Source organism: Dermacentor andersoni, chromosome 4, assembly GCF_023375885.2.
Source record: "Dermacentor andersoni chromosome 4, qqDerAnde1_hic_scaffold, whole genome shotgun sequence".
Lineage (NCBI taxonomy): Eukaryota > Metazoa > Arthropoda > Arachnida > Ixodida > Ixodidae > Dermacentor > Dermacentor andersoni.
Genome location: NC_092817.1, coordinates 168360913 through 168385313, shown reverse-complemented (window position 1 = coordinate 168385313; position 24401 = coordinate 168360913). Strand labels below are relative to the sequence as shown.

The window sequence follows — 24401 nt, the reverse complement described above, 5'->3', positions numbered from 1 at the left end:
GCCAGCGACAGTCAACGCTTTGTTTTTGATAGTAGTGCGCAGTACATCACCGATGACAGTGTGTTGTGCGTGTTTTATGTCGGTGGTGAATATTGTTGATGCCTCTCAGCTCTGCACAGCGTCGCTGTTGCCGAAAGACAAGTTAATCAGCCATATCATTGCAAGGTGCTGCACTGACATGTTTACTTTGAAATATATGAATTTAATGTACAAACACTTACTGGTGTGTTATCATTGCAGAACCTAGCGACAGGCCATCTGGTGCTGGTGACGCGGAAGCTTCTCAGCCCTCGGGTAAGATAGCACTTCATGTACAGGGCCAGTTTTTTCATGTTTGCCATCCTCATATATGACTGTTGTTCAGTCTTAATATTCCTTGAAAGTAAAAAATTGTCCTCCACCTTACGCAGCACAAGGCTACAAATTTCTCTGTAGCTTCATGCTACTGTTGAGTGCATGACATTTTTTTCACTTTCATGAAGCTTCCTATAGTTCACGAATTTTGCAGAACTTCCTTGCGATAAGATTGCATGTTCATTATCTTCAGCACCCAGTACTGCAGCTGCAGCCTTTAAAAGCCCCATAGGATTTATGTCAGACCAGCTTGTAAATATTTCTGTGACACCATTGCTTAGTCGTCATGAATGGATTGTGAGACACTTGATCCTGCTAACCAATATTTTATGTGTGCTCTTGCTAATGCTTATCTAGCCGCTTTCGCCAATACTCATCTACATACTGTAGCACTTTTCACGAGCACTTGCTCACACGCATCTGTGTAGAAAGCTTTCAGATAAACACACCCTTATCCAGAAGTGCCTTGACTATTTCTAAGCCAACCTTCTTTTTTTCAGGAAACCATCACTATTTCTCGATTTTTGTATGCCTGACCTTTATGAATAGCTTTCTATATTGCAATACAGTAAAACCTTGTTAAACCGTACCCCCTTAAACATTAGTTTCGTTTTAAAAGTAGTAATGTCAAATCACTCGTAAAAATAAGGTGCACGAGCTTTCATTCACGAGTCACTCCCTACGCTTAAATGCACATTTACAGAATACGCATGACTTGCCAGTGAACTTGGCCGCTGCATGGCCTAGTGGCTAATAATTTTTTTCAAGCCTATTGGGCAACTCGCACAAGTATGACTTATTACTCACACTAAGAAAGACACATTGCAAGGACACTTCATCACAACAATACAAGAAATTATTCACAGAAGTAGGTGGAAGCTGGCACTCTAATATGTGCAGAACATCAAATGCACATGGTGTGGTGAGCAGCTGCTGACAATGAAAGTACATAACGCCTACTTTTGCATAAATCCCTACAACTAAGCAGTACATTCCATCAGACATTTTAACATAGCAAGAGCAAGTTTTGCTAGGCACACAATACTCAGAACTGTGAATAATCATGGTGCCTACCTGGGCTCTGAAATACTTGGACACTTGTGGTACATTACCAAATCTCGAAACAAAAAGCCCCTTTAGGATATCTGGCATATAAACAACTGGCTGTGCCTGCCCAAGAACACATGTCTGAGAACATCGCTTATAACTATGTTCAAGCTCTTTTTTGGCAGACAAAAGACTTGGTTGAAGGTCCATATGCACTGAAACTGTTCTGAAGGTTTGGTGCATGATGCACCGTTCAGCCATTTGAGCAGGCACATATTTAGCTGCTGTCACAAGCTGCAGTGCCCTGCCAATTCCATCTTCAAAGGGAAACGTTGATGTAGCCCACAAGGGGCCAAACATTCCTGTCGACTTTGTGAGGTGCAATAATTGATGCACATTAAAAGTCATTGCATTCTGCCCATACAACTTGGCCATCTGCTGAACAAATGCTAAGAGGAACCTCTCAGCAGCACAAATTTCATCTTCTAGGATAACATCCTTCAATAAAAGAAACACAGCCTTTGCAAGAAGTGCGAAATGTGTCAGATAAGGTCGGGGCAATATGTCAGAGACACATGGAAGGCTGTAGAAAAGAAGCCAAGAGCGCCACTCTGCAGCCTTCCAAAAAGCACGATCTGACAAAGGCCGTCCTGATCTTGAAAAGATTATTGGTGGCTTTATCAAGAGCAACCTCGAATCAATTAGCTTCATGTGCCTCCCAATATACCACGTGGAACCTGTAGCTGACAGCCACATTTCAGTAACCTGTTTGGTCACACCTTCCAAGACGCAGTGCATGTTGTCAGGAGGCAGGCCCCAGACGAGATCAAAGCCTCGCAGCATGATCAGAGTGGATGGACCTTTTATGCCGAACACTGGTTCCTTCTTCTGCACTGCTTCCACCATTGCTTTCAACACCCCACTGTGTGTCCTTCCAGGCACGTCGCTGCAAAATGAGTACTTCAGTGTACCTGCAAAGGCAATTTTTTTTATGCATCGGAATGATTTTTGTGTGAAAGCTTGCTAGATCATGTACATGACAAATAGGTAGACATATTATTGCGCACTTAACTACAGCACACTTGAGCAGGTCTATCGGTATGTAAACCTTAAGAACTGAACCATGTTGACTCAGTAGGCTAATTATAAACCTGCAGTAGCAACATCTAAAACTAAATGTTTCACCTTTGAAAGTAAATTTCAGTATGTGCAATACCAATCACCAATAACTCGTGTTTCATCTGATAAATGAGTTTAAACTAGCTTTTCCCAGCCTGTTCGTGCATTTGCAATGGGCTGACATGTTAACATTTTTAAAGACTGCTCATTAACTAAAACCCGCCATGGTTGCTCAGTGGCTATGGTGTTGGGCTGCTGAGCACGAGGTCGCGGGATACAATCCCGGCCATGGCGGCCGCATTCCGATGGGGGCGAAATGCGAAAACACCCATGTACTTAGATTTAGGAGCATGTTAAAGAACTCCAGGTGGTCGAAATTTCCGGAGTCCTCCACTACGGTGTGCCTCATAATCAGAAAGTGGTTTGGGCACGTAAAAGCCTATAATTTAATTTTTTTTCATTAACTAAAATTTTTTGTACTGCGATGATTTTTTAATGTTCACTATTCCTGACACAATGAACATGGGTTAGTCTCTGCAAAGACTGTGTGGAGTTGCACACCATATCCATCTTATCACAGTAGCACATGATTTTACAATGCAACCGAAAACCAGAAACCAAGATCAAATGTTATTTTTCACTCAAGCTAGAATTGAACCAGAATGTTACTATTTCTCTCCACTCTAGAGTTACAGAAAGAAAGACATGACAGTTTCCAATTCAGCTTCGTAACTTTTTCTGGAGCTTTTCATCCATACAATGCCTGCACTTGTTGCTTAAATGTGCTACCATATTACTAAATGTGCACCATCTTCTCGATTTTAAATGTAGCATCGTTAGTGCAGTTTTCAGTGCAGGGATATCAAGATTGTGATAAAACGCACAAAACAGTTTTACCCCTGTCTTGAAAACAAAGCTAATACATTTGTTATAATCTTAGAAAACAGGTAAAAGTCTAGAACTGAGGTTAAACAGCGTGAACAAAACAAGGACACGAGGAAACAAATACCGCAGACAAGCGCCGACTGCCAACTGCACTCACATATTTGAAAAAACAAAATTCTTAGGAAAAGAAAAAGGTAAGAGGAAAAGGGAAATAATAGAGGCTTACTACATTAGAAAGGAAGAAGATAAATGTGTAAGCGTTCCCTCTCTTGCATTGTCAGGAAAAGAAATAGCTTCTTTTGATAAAATATTATGATGCTGCTGATTTGCAGATCTTTTTGTGACTGCTGTATGCATGTCTATGCTGAAAAATGGCATAAAATGGCTGGAGAATTTCAAATAAAATTCCAGTTGGCAGTCAGCGCTTGTTTGTGGTATCTGTTTCCTCGTGTCCTTGTTTTATTCGCGCTGTTTAACCTCAGTTCTAAATATGAACCAACTAGCCCTCATCAAGATCCTACTAAGGTAAGAGTCAACCACACTTACCATCAATAACTTCACCTTGCTGCAAGCACCAGCTGCACCCAAAGTATCCATTGAACTGCTTGCTGTTCAAGATAGCTGCCCTGGCCGGAGAGTCCACACAACAAACAACTGCATGCACTGCTGATCTAATGGTCCTACCAGCATGAGACCACACTAGAGTTCCAACATTGGAGACTTCTTCAACAAATTGTGTCATGAAGAGATGCATCGGTGGGTGAGTCCTTGAGAACCACAGCCCTGAGACGAGCACATTTTGCCACCGCATCAAAACTGGCAGCTCATTTAAGATTACTTGAATTGGCCAAATTGTGCTCTTGCTGGTATCAAGCACAGGTGCCCCATCACTGTTAAAGGTCAATGTGATGTCACTCCATGCCATGTTTATCTGCTTTCGTACACTACGGTACAGACTTCCATCGGTGATGTCAGAAAATACGCCTGGCACTAGAGGTCCTGATGACAGCTTCTGTAAGTTAGTGTGGAGCGTTCTGCCAACTTGTTTCAAGAGTTCCAGCAACTGCTGCTTCAAGTTAAACATTAAAAAGAAACTCCCAGAACTCATTAACTCTTGAAGCCTCTTTTCAGCACCACAGGAAGCACAGGTTACACTGGACTTGTTTTTGGCATCGCAAGACAGTCCGAGGTATTTATGGCAGGCTTGACAATATAAGTGTACCCTCAACGCTTCTTTTTTGCTTTTCCACAACTTTCTGAGGGAGTAGGTAGTGCATAGCACAACTTTCTCCCCAAACAGGGCATTGATCAGAGTTAAAAGTCCTTGAACTTGTGCCCATGTCAGTCCTGCAGTGACAATATATGTGAGCACAAGCAGGAAAGCTTTTGCTTTTGTTGTTGCCTGATGAGGTAGGGTTTCCGGTGTGAGTTTCGCAAAATACTTCATGAAATCGTCATCTCCTGCAGCTTCAGTCCCAGTTCCTTCGTCATCATGCATCTGTGCACTTTCTTCATCATTGCTGTCCGTTTCATCTGTTTCTTGAGGATCACTATCCGAGCTCAACTGCGAAGCAAAATTCAGTTCACTACCGCTGAAGCTTCTTGCATCTTCATCACAATGAACATCTCTTTCACTTGCAGCTTGGCTAATTTCCTCTTCTACAGAACTAGCAATAGCACTCGCATTTGCACCAGCAGATATTTCTGCTAGGCTGGAGCTGTTCTGCCTTGAATTATCACTGTGGTCTTGAGTGATATCGCCACAAGTGGAATCTGTGGGAAGGCTGTTCAGGTTTGCTGGCGTGTTCTGAAACAACATGGAGCAAAGAAAAAATGGAACACCATCGCACATACATCCTTTGAAACAATAAGTGTTCTATCCCCAAATGCTGCTGAAATAACGCTTTGAGGAATGTTGACACATTGGCAATTTGTGCAAAGCAGAGTTATGTATTGGACCACGAATAAAATATGAAGAGGGCTGCGTCTGATTTTTGAAATCGTTATTGTTTATATTCAATTCCGGAAACAACAGTAATTACCTGCATATCTAAAGGAATGCCTTACGTCCTCAGCTCCAGGATGTGCCGTGGTTAATGGCGACTACTTTTCGCACCTTCAGCGCACTGACTCTGCATACAGGCAATTTTAAACGAAACAACTCCTGCTGTTTTACATGTAAAACCTAAGATCTCATTGTTAGCCACACCACAGTGGGGGAGTAATGTGCACTTAAACTTAAGTACACAAGTATTTCTGCGTTCGGCTTACATTGAAATGCAGCCACCGTGGTGGGGATCCAACATCAATTTCATTTTAAGGTGAAAGCCTTAGATGTCTCGTTTCACGGTCGCGTTGCGAGGTACACAATATATCACGTGACCCAAAGATGGCCAGAAGCAAACCAAAGCATGTCCAGCAATGTATAAGAGATGATTAACGATTGGTTAGTGATTGGATTAAGGTGGATTAGAGTGTATTAAGAATGATTTGGGGGTGAATTAAGGTAAATGTACAATTATTATGTTGGGTTAAGGTCGATTAAGATGTATTAATGAATGTTAATGCGAAGTAAGGTTAAGTTGGACGAGGGAGGATTAACGTGGATTAGGATGCATCAAGGTGAATTACAGTAGGTTTTACAAGGCGTTCACATCCGTGTCTCTTAGGCGATCGGTATGGGCACCTTGGGCTTTTATTATTATTTTAATTGAGCTCAACATCGCAACGCCATTGCCTACCGCGGCGGGTGCCGGGGTCGTGCTGTTGCGTGTTTCACACGCCAGCAAACGGGATTTAAACAAACTATAACAGCAATGGCGCAACACAGAAAATGCCACGTGAACCACACGTAATCCTTTCGATAATCATGCCGGCTGTAAAGACGTCGCTAGAAGGTGTGTACTTTTCGTAACACATCCCATACATATGCTTCTTAGTAACCGCTCTTAATTTCGTGTTTACACTCCAGTGAATCATATCTAATAAAGCGAATTGCATACATACGTACCTTAGTAGTAGCGGTGGTAAGAGTGGTTCGTTTCTACACGTACTTCCAAGTTTGCCTTGGGACTCGGCTGCTCGATCCAGGCTGCAGATACTGCCGGTAACGTTTCGGCGGTATTTGAGACATTTCATACACTACTATACACCTGATTACAACGAAGGCGCCAAATAAAATAACGGACGTAGGAAGGAGACACGAGACAACCACCAGCACGTGCTCAGTACTATATGCCGCCAAACGTGCGTCAGAATACGGTCGTTCGTTGCCACAAGAGGATGGCTGCACAAATGGATGTATTATTGTTTCCTACATGGAGGAAGGGTGGATAAGTGGATGGATACTATGAGCGTCCCCATTGGAACGGGGTGGTGGGTTGTGCCCCTAAGCTATTGTATTGCCTGAAGTCCCATGTTAAACCTAACTTTCTGAACTCGTATTGTGAACTTTGTTTTTGTCATAAAGGTAAAAAAGGAAAGCACAGGCAAGCGCCCTCGTGTGTAGCAGATAAACGAAAGCCTTCAAAGAAACGTCGGCTTTATTGTCGATGTAAGTATACTTGCTACAATCGGCATTTATACGCTCCTTACAGTGAAAACATTTTGCTGGTTTTCTACGAAAAAAATAGGATGAATCTCGTGATGTATGCATGAATATGGGAACAAAATATTACGTATACTTCCTTCGCTGTCTGTGCATGTTATAGGCATCAGCAAATTTTCTTCTTGTTGTGCGTGTTATACTACATCCTGATATGACCCCTGTATTTGAAGTTATCGTAGCTTTCGATTTCACGCACGCGGCGTGTTAATTAAGTATCGACTACGTTAGGAAGTCATATGCATTATTAAAAGAAACCTACCACATGGTCTGCAATTTTGTTCGCAGCTGTAGTTTCTTACACATGCCATAGAAACGCGCTTGCTTTTAATCCTTCTTTAAATGAATATTCATTCACTTCATTCGCATAAAGGCTAAACTCCTGCAAGAAACGCCATGTCCCTGCATGACCGTGCACTGCGAGTGACCCCGCTCTCAAACATCAAATATGTGCATGCATACGTATATGTATATTTGTGTACCAGCTTTTGCGCTAGGTGCTGAACGGCAGACTCTGAATGATCTAGTTTTGGGTATGTTGACGTATTTACGGCTGGGATACAAGTCACGAGTAAAAGTGATGCAGTATTACTGGAGGCCTCGAAGCGAATTAGTCCTAGCTATAGTTTGATGTCAGCTGCATCCCTCGTTTCATGGGGATGTGCTGACGGGCTGGCTGCACGAAGGAAGGAAAAAAGGTTTATGACAATGTAAGACAGACATGCAAACATGAAAAAAATAATAAAAAATGCCGAGCAAGACGAAAAGGGTGGGGCAAACGGCGGTGTCTGTCTTGCCCTTTTCGTTACTTGTGCCTGTGTTTGCAAGCCTTCCTTTTAGTGACATGATTCCATACCAAGCCACTCGAATTTATTTCACTGGAAAAAAAAACTTTTCTAGTGGCTTGATGAGTGAACGGGGAGGGGGCGTCGAGGTGGACGCCGCCAAGCTCGCACAAGAACACAGTATATAATTCCCACCGCTTTGTAATGTGTCCCGTTTATTCAAGCTAGCCCAACATTCTACCTAACTGCGTCACTCCGCCTGTGCCGCCTCTACGATGCAGAGACTAAATCCAGCGCATAAATGTAAAATATAAAGTGGTATATGACTTGCAGTGGTGTACGTATGATTACTGCTTTTAGAACACTGCGCTTTTTGATGTTTTCGGTTTCGTTTTTACAATCAATAACCACTAGGGGTGCGATTGTAATGGTTCGGATTTGATCGCTCCCCTGAAGTCATATCCATAGCTCAACGTTGTGCGCGTGGCCTGCGTGGTGTGTTTTGTTGGAATTGCCCTGCTACGCACGTGCTTCAACAAATCACTCTGGTTCACTGGCTAGAGGTGCGATCTTAGAAAACAAAATGCTCGTGTGCGTCCAATATGAAGTGGACGGAACGACTGAAGTTGTTCAGCCTAGTTCCATCCGCGACTTTCGCCCGACAAGCGTCGCCGATTTTGACTGCACTACATTGTACGATGTGTGGTGGACCGGCGACGACTACATCTCCGGCGGCTACTATAAAGCCAAATTGTCCACCTGACAGGTAAGCCGCTACACAAACTGTACAGTATCGGTACATATAGTGATATTGGGTTGCCAAAAGAGTTAAATAAAAGAAAACATTGAGTCCAATTGGGGTTTTCAACGGGGCCCAATTGCTCGCAATTGGAGATCACTGCAGATCCAAGTTCCTACATTTAGACATCATTGGGGTTCAAAATGCCAATTAGACCTAATTTTAATTCAGTGGCTAAGCAATCCCGGGAAACAAAACCTTAAAAATATAATGTGAGCAGTCAGATATGGAGAGCTATTTGTGAAGTTCAAAATCTGCATTTAAACTGACGATTTCTTTGAACCACTGGCATCACTTGGTCAACCAAACTTTGCTTGCATATATAGCACCTGACATAATAAACCGGTGAATGGCGGATATGTCGTTGAAGAGAACTACCATTGCGTGTTCATGCATGACTAAGCATCTTGAATGGAGTTTCAAGTTTACATGCGGCGTATGAAAGTTAAGACTCATCTAGGGCATCTTTTTCCATAATTGTCCCAACGAGTCAGATCAGTTGAGCGACCCAAAAAATACAATTGTGTTAAAAAAAAAAACTCAAGGACTGGGCAAATTTCAAATAATAACTGTTTATTTTTTGATAGGGAAATATGGTACAAATCTCAGTGCACGGGCTCTGAAAGTGCGAATGTTGATGCGGCGCTCTGAAAACAACTATTGTAATTTGCAGAAATGCGTTTGCATTCATGGCTCTCCCACTTGAGTGAAAAGAAAAAAAAAGAATAAATAAAAAGAAAACAAAAAAAGCAATAGCTTAGTTAAGGACAAAACACCTCACATAACGTGGCAGACATTTGTTTAAAGTTGGTATGGCATTACACGAGTCTAACACACATGCACAATGCTAGTCATGTTAATTTCCTCTTAGGTAGTTCTTGCAGTTAAAATTTGAATGAACTGGAAATCTCGCTATTGTAGATAATTGCAATGCTTGTCAGTAGATAAATGTCAGACATAACATGCATGGCGAACACTTAGAGCGCATGCTTATTGTAATGTTAGATTTGTGTTGCAAGATACTAAAAAGAAAAACAGTTGTCATCTGTTGACCCTTTTCACGGCAATCCTGTGGGCACTGCCATGTTTCATCACATGATGGTGTGTCGGTTGCTTGCCACTGTTGCTTCTGTGTTTATAATGGATGCATATGACACCGGTGTGGCTCTGTAAACCTGTTTCGGCGGATGTCGTAGACGATGACTGGGTGGACAACACGCAAAGCTTTCGCTAAAGATTCACAGGACACGTTTTCAGAGATTTCAGGGTTCGTTACACTTTGTACAAGCGATGCGAGTAGTGTATATGGTGCTTGTAATAAAAGTGGGGCTAAAAATGGATTCCAAGCTATCATAACTTTCCACTTACAAAGTGAATCAGTATCACTGTGTTTAGCTCTTCGTTATTTTTTTAGCAAATACTTTTAAGCAGCAGCTTGTCACATCTCTGGCTCAGTAAAGTTTCCTTGGTGTTCACCGTCTAATTGTTTATTTTCTGCCTGATCGCTTACGGCTGTACTCAGTTGTGATAGATTTGTTCTTGCTGTGCACAGGTCTTGGAAGGTAGCCGTTCTATACATTGTAATGGCTTGTAGTATCGCTATGACTTGCTTACTCCTGTGAACTGTCAAAATAAGTTCACCTTCGACCATTCGTGTGCTGTCAGTGTAGTCCGTCATTTATTGTGCGCATTTATTAAAGTGTGCGCCCATTCACTTATTGATGCGAAAGCATTATGCGGCTCATGAAGTGGAAAATCCGGCGGCATGGCTGGAGATGGTATAAAAAAATGTATGGGCACTTTGTTGAGCTAAACTACAGTAGGCAAAAGTCTATCTATGACTGCCTCTTTGTCTGAAGTGTATGACTGTTGTTTCAGTCGCATCCGTTCATTGGCTTTCAACCTTCTTGTGTTGAGAGACTATGGAAGGCGCTGTTCCTTTTCACTTGAATGTTGCCGCTGAGCAACACCCAGTTGCATTTCCGACAGTTGATCGCACAGAAGCAGGTCAGAAGACGTAATGGTTTCCTATTTGCGTGCTTTCGCTGAGGCAACGTGCGGCACACCATCGAAAGTGCCAACTCGTTTCTCTAGAGCAAACTGCTTCGTGAAAAGGGCCAATACTGTGTCTGTTGTGTATGTATTGTACAATATCATTTTATGTCTGTACTCATATGCCACTGCCTTCTGGTGCCATGCAGAAACGTCAGAGAAAATGGAATTATTCCTCAGCAAGAGGCCTAGGAAGGCCATGTACTCCAACGAAGGAAAAGAAAAGAAGAGGACAAAAGGGAAGGTATGATTACCCAACACTTTCTTGTTTTTTGGCATTTATGTATTGGACTACACTGTGACACACACTGCCTGGTCTGCTCGATGAAAGCACATAAGTTCTGCCAATTGGGTCCGTGCACCGAACACATTTGGCCATCATTATGTGCCAACTTTCATTGCACACCTAATGCAATGTGCAATTTACTGTATAGAAAAGCATGGTTGAGAGAGAACTGTAGAAGCAAATATACAATAACTTCATTTTAGCATAGCTCTTTTGTTTGCTTATATCTTACAGAGTCCCTTAGTGAACTTGCTGCTCCAATGTGCTGGGGAGAGTATGAATGCTAGCTTTGAAATGTCTTCCAACATTTATCTTCAAATTGAAAAGCGCAATTTGATATTATAAATTAGTCAGGCACAACTAAAAGCCATTTTACCTGCTTTCAATCTTAATAAAAATACGTGAGCTGTAATTGTAATATTGCGAAGTGTTTATGGCCTGGTAATGCTCTCTCTATCCAAATGGTGGTCTGGAATCACACTGTCACAAGTGGAAGTTTAGACATCATTGTAAATTTATACTTGTTGAGTTTCAAAGGCTTACTTTACGTATGTGATATAGTATTTCTGTGAAAGGCAATAAGCTTTGCGCTTTTAGTGTATTGCCGCAACAATCATTGCTTTTTTTTTAATAATACTGCAGCCCGCACCATCAACAAAGCAGCTTCGTCTGGGAACGCAAAGCACCGTTGAGGCGGAGCTTGCAGCTCACATTGAAGGAGTTGCCACACCTAACTGCACATGTTGCAGTGACGGCTGTGCAGTGCATGGCCAACTAGATGAAGCGAAAAAAGAAAATGCTCTTCTGAGAGAGGAGCTACTGGCTCAGAAATCGAGCTTCCTCAAAAAAATAGAGGAGCTCGAAAAAAAGTTAAATGACACCCTGCATCTCAATGTAGAGCTTCAGAAAGCATTGACGTCGAAGATTTTTACAAGTGGTGAGTGACCTTTGCATGTTCTTATGATAGTGTTTTACATAAAAATTCCACCCAGCGGGGGGGACACCCGCCCCCCCCTTTGAAGTTAGGCAGCATACCCCCCTCAATCACCGCCCACGCCACCACTCCTCACACACATTCCTAAAGCGCCGACAAATCAATCTATTCGGCGGTCAACATTTTGCTGCCTTTTACAGCAAAAGCTGTACACGACTAACATTTCATAGCTTTTTCGGTGCCCATCAACAGGAAAAGTCATCATGTGGGCGAATCCTGGTGATGTGCAAGAAGGGTCCAAGCTCTGTGGCTCATACCCCTGTGGGCTCGGGAACCTGAACCACCCTTCAAAATCTTCGGGATGGGCCCACGTATGGGGAGTACCTAAAGCCTGCTTCACCTCCGCAATGGGTCGGCCCGGCATAGCACTACCATCGAGATTGGCCCACATATAGGGAGTGCTTAATGCCTGCTTCACCTTTGCCGCTGGTAGACCCAGCATTGCACTACCTTCGAGCCGACCTGCAGCGGAGGTGAAGCACTTTGCTTTTTCTTTGATAGCTTTGACTGTCGTCTGCTATCGCTGCGATTCCATTTTCACAGAGTGGAATGGTCATATATTTTTTCACTCCTTTTGGATGGCGGTAGTTATCGGCATCTCCTGGGGTGTGAAGGCTGGTTTTCTCATCAATTCGGTGCCCGCGCGATTAACTCGTGATGAGTTCAGTTGTCACCATATGTTCAACGAACATGCACATCGCTGTTGCTTCGTTAGTTCAACCTTCTTTGTTTAGACTGATCCAGGGACCAGGAAAGGGATTCGGTTCGCAGTCAGCTGGTGTGTACACTCGTGGAACGAGTAGTGGCCGGAGAAAATGCCAGTTGCGTGTAACTTTTCCTTTTGCTTCATTATTTCCTCAACTAATGGCTCGCCGCGACGCTGGCAGATACTTGGAACCATATACCCGTGATATGGGTTAGATAAGGTGGAAAATAAATTAATGCGAAAGAGCATCCATCATAAGGCCCTGCAGTAACAGTTAAACCCAAAAGCAATATGACTGTCACTTGTTACCTCGTATGGCTTTTCCCTAATTGTATAGCACTTTTCGTGCAATATTGGCAGCTGGAAACAAGCATCGCAAGGAGCTTTTTCATTTTTTGGCTCCAGATATCTATCACCTTCGTTTATCCATACACCAAAGTGTTTGTATTTGTTTACATGAGCTGTAACCTTACTCGAGGACGCTGTGAACAGCGCCGCTCGCGGCAGCAAATGAAAATGTTGCCAGGCAGGGCGTTTGCGTAAGTGATTCAGTTTCAGTTTATTGTTCATTCAAGATACATAGTTGTTAGCAGTATACAGGTGAGGGTCCCCAAGTCAAACAACTGCAGCGGGACCCTCAGTTGAGTAATTAAGCGAGGAGAGAGCCAAGGCAACAGCCAAACAGGAAGGAGAAGCAAAAATTAACAAATTATACCGTTGTTCGTGAAAATATTTATGGATCAACATCTTTTTATTTAAAAAGGAAGTAGATAAAACGCTGCCGGAAGCGGAGAATAATTCTGTGTGTTTTGTGTGACACTTGTACCATTATAAGTCGAGCTACCTGACGTAGCCACTTCTCTGCTGTGCTAATGTGGGCGTTTTTCTAACCTTCCGCGGTGGGCACAGTACGTCTAGAACCGCAATGTCCTGCGCTCTATGCGGTTGCACGGGACTGGTGACTACGCATCGTTAAGCAACTTCCCAAACAACAATACGAGTCTGTTTCGGCACTTAAATTGGTACAGCAGTAAATGAGGGTTCCAAAAGAACTGTGATTGTTCTGCAAATATATATATATATATATTTCTCTGTAATTCTTCCAGAGCTAATTCAAAAAACGCCAATACAAATCTTTATTTTACACTTCTGCTTGTTTAGTTGCTCTTGGCAGTGTTCTTCCGGCGCTTCTGTCTTGCGCGAGTTTATTTGATGAGGTTCCTTGTTTGCCAAGTAAAGGAGTGGTGTATCTTACAGGCGTACCTGTGAGGTACACCTTATTTCAATTCTATTTTGCAGGTTTACACATCTTTATGGCGAATGGTGGGCATTCACATTTGTACTGGTAAAGGTACCTCCGCTCTCATTTGCATAGAAAAACTGCCTTCAGTGGTAGTTCTCTTAGCACACCATGGTATTCCATGATGAAACCACCTGTGTTAACCTGTGTGCAAATGGCCAGGTTAAGGTCGGTTTGATTCACCTGCACCACAGGAAACAGTTGACGAGGTGCTACACCATGTCATTTGTTTCAGTGGCGCAGCGATGATGCCATGTGAATCATGTCAAAGGTACAGGAAAGGTGCAGTGCTGGTTCACGATTTTCCTGCTACTTCCCTAGTGATGATGCCGACTTGGTGCAGACACGCAGGTGTGAAGCAGCAGCACAGAAGATGACACAGTACATGAGCGTAAACACTGTTGAAACCTTTTTTTTGCATGTCTGCTGTGCCTAAGGGAATGTAGGGTGTGCTTAAGCTTCTGAAGGTAACCATACCTGTGGCTCATAACCTCTCAAACTTATGTGGGTGGTGCACATTAGGCTGGCAAAACATAACACCTGCATCGCGTCTGCACCTCAGCATCAATTTCAGTTGACATGTGCCTGCACCACTGGAGTTGAGTTTTGCCATTTCTCAACTGCCCGTGCCCCGCTGTGAACTGGTTCAGTGATGCAGGCAAATAAAACAAACCTATAGTTGTCATGGGAAAATCCACTGTTGCATTCAAAGCAGCTGACCTAATCTACGAGTGAGCACCCCTTTCTGGCGTAGAGCAGTGAATCCTAATACACGTTTGGAACACAACCCACACTGCTGGAGCATAGTGAGATTTATCCAGGCTACTGTGTGTGGTCATCCACGTATGCTCTTTGCTTCCAGAAAAGGCATCCTGTTCTACATGCTAATCTTGTTCGAGCTCATAAGTGTTGGCTTCAGCATTGCTCTCTGTGTCCAATTCATCTCATGAGTCAGAGCGCTCACTATCAAACATCAATAACTATGCCGTGTGCCATGGTGAGTTGAGGGCATTTGCCATTACTACAAGAGCCAGAACTACACGGCACCACCAAGCGTAGTGGGAAGTAAAAGACTGAAAAAGCAAGCTTGAAGGCAGTACGGTGTGTACTTGCTGTTCACTCTGCTGGTTCTTGTGCAGCAACTTTAAGTGCTTTACAAGGTGGTTGCAGCGCAATATCTGCTCTCAGTTTCATTGGAAGACGTGACTCGTACCATCACTTTGTCATTGCAACAGTGTTGCTCGAAAAAGAGCAGCGGAAGTTGCATTCACTCCATCATTGGAATTCATCACTAGTAATGTTGAAAATTGGGCTTGTTGTTTCTGTGCTTTGGTTATGCCCTTGTTCCAAGTCTCGCATGTACATTTAGGATAGTGCTTGTATATCTTCTGTAGCACCAGCTCATAGGCAAAGTGAGAAACAAAATGGCAGGCATCAAGCCAGGACAAAATCACTTGGGCAGCAGTGTTTTCATGCACCTATCACCAGTGAAGAAGGGGTAAGGCGTGCAGACACAGACACTAGAGAAGCGGACAGCATGAATTCCAACTATCAACTGAAGGAAGCACCGAGGTGAAATAAGAAAAAAGACAAGACTCATGTGCACATGCCCTGGAATGGTAGCAACACGTGTCAGTTGGGTACACGTGCTGACATTCATGCACGTGCGGGTACAATCGGGTACACGTGCCAACATTGTAGGCCGGCACGTGTTCTCGATTGACGCGTGGTGCTACCACTTCAGGGCATGCGCAGATGAGTTTTGTGTCTTCTTTCTTATTTCACCTCAGTGCTTCCTTCATTTGATATTCAGTGTTCGGGTTGTCCACTTCTCTAGTGTCCGTGTCTGCACGCTTTACCCCTTCCTTGCATCATGAATCCTTACCAACTAGCTCAGCTTTCTGTCATTCTATCACCAGTGCTTGTTTTGCACTGACTCTACTTCATACAATGGCATTGCTTATGTTGAATTATGTGTAGTAGCCTAACTTTGAACTTTCATGCAAGTTATTGGATTTGTTTCTAAACAACCAAGCAGATTGAGAGTCTGAACTTGAAATGAATTTGAACCGACTCTACTGCCATCAGTTTCCCATGAAAGCAGTATAAGTAAATCTGGCCATGTGTTCAAGACCTACTGGATAAAAGTTATTGTACAAAGAGGTGAATAGTAAAGAAACGCCAGTATCGTCACCTGTTTTTCCTGCACTCTGCCTCTATGTTTACAAATGTACAGCTTACCTATACTCAATAACGTGCCTCATGAGTTAGACTAATAGTGTTGTAATAATAATTTCAGAGAGCAAGATCAGTTATGCCCGGTGTTTGGACGTGGCAGTAGATGCAGAAGCTCCTGCACAATCACGGAGCTCTGGTGTTGAAGCAAAAGGCAAGCTACATATGTGGTTCATTTTCCAAGTTTAGTTTTTGTTGTCTTCATTTCACTATACTATCATACCAATTTTATTTTTTACTTCACCAGAAAAAAACGAGGCACCTGCATTTAATCTATACAGTTAAATTTTGACCGTTATATATATTGGAAAAAGTGATTCATGTGTTCAGTCCTGGGATTAAACATTGCAAACATTTCACATAAAATTAAAATTGTGCATTGCAGCTGTTCATGTCTGGGATATAGCCACTTGAAATACATGTCAGACCAGTCATCTTAGAGAATTTATATGCGGTTAGCTGCTGTAAGTTCTCCATACAGGACTCAAGGTACTTTGTGGCAGGGCCAGTGTAGTAGCAAGCAATTTCTGTTCTTTCTCTATTTTATAATTAAGAACTCGGGGCCCCATAATTATGTTGTAGTGTTCTATACGCTAAGGTCTACAACATGTCCAGAATTGGATCTTGCTTTCCCTTTGACAACCAAAAAACAATTAATTTGTCATGTCATTTGCTAGGTTATACATTTACATATCTATGTGCTTGATATCATGTTGAAGGAAGCAGAAACATTGTTGTTGGAACATTATCATTGCAGACTTGGGCTTGCACTCCCGCAGCAGGCCACATTGTGAAGCCGACAAGTTGTCGCACCACATGGGTGAGAAAACATTTAGTGCACATATGCAGTTTTAAATTAGCTAGCACACTCAGATAAATCTTACTTTTATGGCTGTATGGGTGCTAGTATACATTGCCCACATTGTAATAACTTATTGTTTGTATGGTCTTCAGGAACCACTGCAGCTGCGGCTTCAGCTGCCTCTGTCCAGGAATGTGGGTCACAGCAGCTTGGTAAGAGATTTCCTATGTGCCACTGTTGCGTAGTTCTTTTTATGGACCACTGGTCATTTGCTTTTAGAGAGCTTCCATCAGGAGCCGCTTGCACAGAGATGTTTATCGGCATTTATATTGATTGAGTTGTAATAAGGTACTTCAGGACTGTAAATTGGGGCCGCAATGTGTCCAGCAGTGTACAAGGAATGTGTGCAGTTGAAAATTCAACACGATACCCACGGTGGTGGCTCATTGGCTATAGCATTGTGCTACTGAGCATGTGCTTGCAAGTTTGATTCCTGGCCATGGCATCTTCATTTCGAAGGGGGCGAAACGCGAGCACACTCATTTATTTAGATTTAGGTGCGGCCAAATTATTCCAGAGTCCTCCACTATGGCATCTCTCACAGCCGCAGTGTTGCTTTGGGACGTTGAACCCCATGAATCAATCCATCGAAAGAAAGTCATGTTAAATGCTCAACTGTGTGCTTGTGCCAGGGGTTGTCGGATAAAGCGTCGTGCCACCTCGGGCCAGAAGTACCACATTACCGATAAACAAATTTTCCTGTTGGTAAATGGCTCGCAAGGGGCACCAGGTTTAGACATTGTAAACAAATGTGGTCTCGTTATGGTTGTGTCTGGAAAATAGTACATAGGCTGAAACAGCTGAAAATTCAAGCAAAATTACGCGATACACCAAATTAGCAGAGACAGCACAGCTCTTGTTTAATAGGGTTCGTCCGCAGTGCACAAGTTGGCAGGACACCGTGGGTTTCATTTGAAATACAGCCAAGCAAATCTGAAAATATTCCGTGCAGAACGAAGAAAAGAAAAAGGTAGTGGAGCTCATGACATAAACATACCATGGGCACTTGGCTCCAGTATGGGACAAGGCTGGGCAAGAATGTTGTGAATGCTGTTCAGAGCAATCTCTCTCATTGCCTTAGAGAGGGTTACTTGTTTCAAGTCCAGAACAAGTTAATCAGCCATATCATTGCAAGGTGCTGCACTGACATGTTTACTTTGAAATATATGAATTTAATGTACAAACACTTACTGGTGTGTTATCATTGCAGAACCTAGCGACAGGCCATCTGGTGCTGGTGACGCGGAAGCTTCCCAGCCCTCGGGTAAGATAGTACTTCATGTACAGGGCCAGTTTTTTCATGTTTGCCATCCTCATATATGACTGTTGTTCAGTCTTAATATTCCTTGAAAGTAAAAAATTGTCCTCCACCTTACGCAGCACAAGGCTACAAATTTCTCTGTAGCTTCATGCTACTGTTGAGTGCATGACATTTTTTTCACTTTCATGAAGCTTCCTATAGTTCACGAATTTTGCAGAACTTCCTTGCGATAAGATTGCATGTTCATTATCTTCAGCACCCAGTACTGCAGCTGCAGCCTTTAAAAGCCCCATAGGATTTATGTCAGACCAGCTTGTAAATATTTCTGTGACACCATTGCTTAGTCGTCATGAATGGATTGTGAGACACTTGATACTGCTAACCAATATTTTATGTGTGCTCTCGCTAATGCTTATCTAGCCGCTTTCACCAATACTCATCTACATACTGTAGCACTTTTCACGAGCACTTGCTCACACGCATCTGTGTAGAAAGCTTTCAGATAAACACAACCTTATCCAAAAGTGCCTTGATTATTTCTAAGCCAACCTTCTTTTTTTCAGGAAACCATCACTATTTCTCGATTTTTGTATGCCTGACCTTTATGAATAGCTTTCTATATTGCAATACAGTAAAACCTTGTTAAACCGTACCCCCTTAAACATTAGTTTCGTTTTAAAAGTAGTAAAGTCAAATCCCTGGCTCAGCGGCCATTGAGCATAATGTGTTTTGTATCCGCATAAACCGTACCAGCGTATTGCATACGTATCGGTTAACACGTAGTGTTTCCACTTTTCTTTGCACAAACATGGTGGTACGTTGTCTCCATCGGGCGGCCCGGCAGAACAACAAGCCTCAGAGATAAAAATGGCCTTCAAGCGCCCTGTGCGTTTGTGCACAGGGCACAAACGTTTGTGCGAGGTAGCACTGTAGAAGTCACAGGGCGCCTTTTTCATTGCAGGGTGCTGTTCTTGTTGCGACCATTGCGTTCATGAGGTTGATGTGAAGCATAGCTTCTACCAACTGTCGTTCCTGAATCGCCCGTGCTGTTGCTTTCCGTGTCGTCCTCATCACTGTCGTTAAGAGGCACTTTGGCAACACCAGAGGCAACAATGGCAAAAAGTCAGAACCCCGTAGCCGACATCTTTTTTCTGTCGCAGTTGCTGTTGCTGAGCAACTTCTTCGCATCCCAAATGCCACACACCGTAGTCAAGGGTAGATCCCCGTTGCGTGCCAGCACCGACTTCATGCCACGTTCAATAGTAGAACAATGTACACTTTTTTTTTCTATGCTGAGCACCTTGGTGTTTTCATTCGAGCTGTGGCATGACGCGAGTCCTAGCTTGCATGATGCCGCAACCACAGCCAGAATGCTCTCTGGCACAACCCCGAATTGATGTTGATGTAGCTTCACATGCAAATGGATAGGGCACATTGGAGGCCATTCTGATCTCTCTGAGGCTTGTTCTGCCAGGTCGCCCAGTGGGAATGATGCACTGCTGTGATTGCGCCACGAAAAGTGTGAGCACTACGTGCAAACGGATACGTACGCAATAAGCTGGTACGGTTTATGCGGATACCAAATGCATTATGTTCAATGGCTGCTGAGTCGGCGATTTGACTTTGCTGCTTTTAATATGAAACTGTTTAAGCGGGTATGGTTTAACAAGGTTTTACTGTATCATCAGTTCACTTGGTATTTTCTGTTGTCTGTCAATATTCTTAAGTTGTAGATAAACATTCCTGCAGAAACTGTCTATTTGAAGCTTGAGGTTTCTTGGAATAGAGGTTGCATACTACACATTATTTCTGGCACTGTGAGGACAGGAAACCAGAGAAGTGCCAGTGGCAAAGCATGTTGGAGCCACTATCAAGCTGGTGAGACCACCAGAGATGGTGAGGCCACCAGCTTTTCACGCCTAATTGTTTATTTGAGCTGAGGAAACATCGAAATACACAATGATTTTGGCATTGAAAAAGGTGGCGGTTGTCAATACAGCCGTCTAATTCCGCACTACAATCTCTAAGACCCCAAGCAACCAGATTTGCAATACACTTTTGTAAACTGCAGCCACAAAAAAATTTTTTTTTGGAAGCTGGTGCCTCTAGTAGCATAGCATTCACCCAAAAATGACAAAATGACTGCCACGCATTTCTGGTGCACTGTGCATTAAAGAAAATCCTTGGACAAGTGAGGCTCATAACATTTGTTACAACTTAGCTGATGCATTGCTTGGATAATTAGTGGAAATGTGTGCTAGCCGTTATTTAAAGAGAACTAATCAATTATAATTTGGCAAAAAACCTGAATTTTTTTTCCAGTTTCTCAAGATGCACAAAACAGCATTGAGCAAGTGGTGCCAGATGAGCTCGGTAGGAAACTTTTTCTTAAACATGCTCTTTTGATACATATATATTTTCATGCAAGTATTTTTGTCACGGTACTCGTGATATTCTGTGATCATAAATATTGTGGCATTTTAACCAAATGTCATAATGCGTCTCTTAGGTGCCATTTCCGTCACACGAAGTGCACAAATTCACTGCGTTGGGATGGCGATATTGGTTCCTCCCAACAAGTTTTCTCAGAAGCACTAATTGCAGGCCACCTTTCATGTCATATACATGGATAATTTAAGTTTATTCCCCGACACATGATAGCTTGCAGTACATTCTGTGTATACAGGGTGCCTTGTAATGTGTCAAAGCCATCATTTATTCATCATGCATGCATTCTTTATTTGAATTTTTTTTTTGCACACATGTGCACTATATTTTACAGGTGCCTTTTGTGTAGCAGAGCACCATAGAGAGTTAGCATCTATTCCATAATGAGCCATTAGAAAGCAGCCTGGTTATTAGTTGTTTTGTTAAAGTAGTGCTGTAGAATGAATTGCCACACATCAGCAGTACTTTGCAGCTAGTAAAAATCATTGTCCACAGCTAGAATTATTGCAAAATTATGAACATAGTACCTGAGCTCTAGTAGTCTGTTACAGCTGTTATACATCGCGACAACATTTAGCTTTACTGCAGTGTGCTCTCAAACTGATGCAACACTGCAAGGTTTTACATATAGGCAGTGCAGGTGAAAGTCTTGAGCAAAGCAACACCAATGAGTGCACAGCACAAAATCAACAGCATGTTGAGAACTGCACCAAGAATTGCTTCAGCATAAGACTGAGGATTGCACACTTTCACTGCATTTATTACTTCGAGAGCTATCGTTGTGAGGATTTATAATTTTGTCAAAACTGTAGTAATTTCTTTTAAAATTTCTGCCAGTGTGACTGTTTGGTTACTGCCTGTCCTTTACTGTCGTCTGTGTCTAATTCTTATCCCTATTAAATGCTTGTTATATACTAGAACCCTGGACCTCACAGGAGTTGGAGGAAGCACTCCTCGATGGTCATTCAGAGGCCTTACAGACTGTGATTGGCAGTGAAAGGGACGATGGAAAGGTAATTTCATTATGCCCTGGGGGCTGCTTTTTTTCTTCATTGAAAGAGCAGTTATGATCCATGAAAACCTGTATTTTCGTACTAGGCCATGCAGCCTAGTATTTATAGGTACGCTTAGATCTTTGAAAGCATTACACTGCAATCATATCTTGCATCTGCTCACTTGGCAAAACAACAGGGCTGGTGATTTTTTATATTGGCAGCCTCTAAACAGCACCTAAGCAGATGATGTATGCACCCAGGTAGGGTTGATGGCCATGATATAAGTCCTTGCACAGGTCCTTTCGAGATATTTTACATCGCAGGTGCTGCCTAATCTCGGGGGGGGGGGGGGGGGTCATGCCAGGCAAGTGGTAATGGCGCCATCTTGAGTTTTAGTATAAAAAAGATATGGTTGATCCCTCCTTCATAGAAATTTGTAGAACACGAAAGCTAAACATGCCTTGACAGAAGTTGTTGCGCGTTTGCTTCGTGAACTCGCAGTTTGCTGCAGTGAAAGGCGCACAATTTGCAGGTCAGCGACCGTGTCGCAGGTTTGCTTGGCACGCGGTGTCCTGTTAGCGTCCAGCTGCCGAGCCGCTTCGGTGAAGTTACGAGCATTTTGTCCCGCTCCGTAGTGTCTTGGACAGCCAGTTGAGTTGCGATGTGCATAGCTTCAGGAATGCAATTGGCAGCGTGCACTGCCAATGTGCGAAGGTGTTCTGCTTCGTGCTGGCATGTCTCTTGTTGGACCAAAGCGAGATTAACCCGTTGATGTTGTTGCCTTTCTGCGCTGCTTAGCACAGCAGTTTTCTTAGTTGGTGCCGTCATAAGTGAAGCATTAGGTGGTGTGTAAGCACTGATGAGGCATGTTGAAGCTGCACTTTATAGCCAACGAAGCATCACAGGCTATTGGGATAGGAAAGACAAACCATATGCAGAAACTGTGTCGTCAACTCAGCAGAAGGCCTGCACCGCCTACTACAGGCTACACTGCGTTGAAGCCTCCACTGCGCTGAGTCTACTGAAGTTCTTACTGTCAGTGCTCGTGTCACAATACAGTACTCCACTTCACTGCCCCTAGATGGCGGAGCGTTCTTTGTCAAGAAAGAGCATATTTTACGTTTTCCCGCCGATTTCACATCCGTTACAGGAAGTTGACGGTGGACTCCGGCATAAAGCACTTTCGTTTCTTAAACACTTTCCTCACATGTTAGTCTTTCACACCGGATTAGACTGTGACGCCTCGCCTACGGAGTGCAGCTTCAACATGCATCAGCAGTGCTTACACACCACCTAGTGCTTCACTTCCGATGGCACCAACTAAGAAAACTGCTGCACGAAGCCGCGCAGAAAGGCAACTACGTCAACGAGCAAATCTCGCTTTGGTCCGGCGAGAGACATGCCAGCGTGAAGCAGAACGGGTTTGTGGCGCATGCTGCAAACTCTGCTACTCACATTCCTGAAGCTAAGCGCATTGCAACTGCCCAAAACACTACGGAGCTGGACCAAAATGCTCCTACTTTTGCCAAAGCGACTCAACAGCTGAACGTCACTCGCCAACATGACACCGCACGCCAAGCAAACCTGCAACACGGCCACCGACCTGCAAATCGTGTGCCTTTCGTTGCGGTAAGTGTGAGTTCACGAAGTGATTTACTAAAAACCTGTTCAGTTTTGCTTGTATGGTTTTGCAAACACCTATGTTTTTGGCGATCTGCGCATTGCTCTGGGGCATGCAGTGCAGTGTCTTTGGCTCGCGAGTCATTCCGCAACTTTCGCTAGCATGGATCTCTGTGCAGTGGTGGGGTGCCATTGATGGCAACTTGCAGCTTAATTCTTCACATACAATAAACAGGCAACAGGTTCTGTGAAGACACGTTTCACTTCATGCTTAACCAATTCTTAATAAAGAGGGATCAAGCATATTTTTTTTAGCTTTTCTTTCCACTTGTATTTCAAATGTCAAATTTTGCCTGGCTAGGCTTTATTAATCTATGCTTCTTCTGTAGTCGAAATTTCTTTGCACTTGGCCTTAAAGTCATCCAGGGAACTTTTTTTACAATTTATTGTTTGTGCTGTTTCACTGGTAGGCTCACACTTAAGAAAATGCAGAAATGTGAATTGCTAAAACTCAAGTACGTAGGATGTAATGTCCACCGACACAGGCATATGCAACACATGCTTTGTCAGTGTATACTAGATTGTGTTCATTGCACTTGTAGAAATATAATGCCTAATGTAATTCTTCATATTACAGCTCTATGCAGGGAGCAGTCAATGGCTCGAGAAGGAGGCATGGGGCACTCTGTTCCGGGCCCCGACGGATTCTTTATTTTGCCGCATGGCCACGAACGTTTTTTGGACGCCCGAGCAACTCAGGAGCCGCAGTGTGACGGGCACGCTTTCAAACAAGTCGCATTCGAAGGGGGAGACCGAACCAAGGCCTGCATTAACCCCTGAGAAAGTGGCCTCACTAGAAGGTTTGCAACATAGTGTATTAGAATTTATATAGTGACATGCCGTGAAATGTTGTAATTCAGTATTACTCCTGCTTAAGTGAACTACTGTTGCAACTGGCGTGGTGGACTACTGCACAGTTCGCTTATTCAGATTTTCAAACCTTGCAATGTTCATAAATCATACAAGTTCAGTATGCTGAAGTATTGGAC

The 24401-nt window shown here is 43.2% G+C and overlaps 2 long non-coding RNA genes across 2 annotated transcripts; both read left to right on the top strand.

The window, feature by feature from the left end:
• The first annotated feature begins 239 nt into the window (after positions 1 to 239).
• LOC140217169 (uncharacterized) lies at positions 240 to 24190 on the top strand. Its single transcript, XR_011893684.1, has 4 exons — positions 240 to 294; positions 20612 to 20662; positions 21656 to 21750; positions 23990 to 24190. It is a non-coding gene; the product is annotated as an uncharacterized lncRNA (long non-coding RNA).
• On the top strand, positions 16922 to 18584 carry LOC126526681 (uncharacterized). The gene is made up of 3 exons (XR_008611204.2): positions 16922 to 16986; positions 17121 to 17180; positions 18239 to 18584. It is a non-coding gene; the product is annotated as an uncharacterized lncRNA (long non-coding RNA).
• Positions 24191 to 24401: the final 211 nt, after the last annotated feature.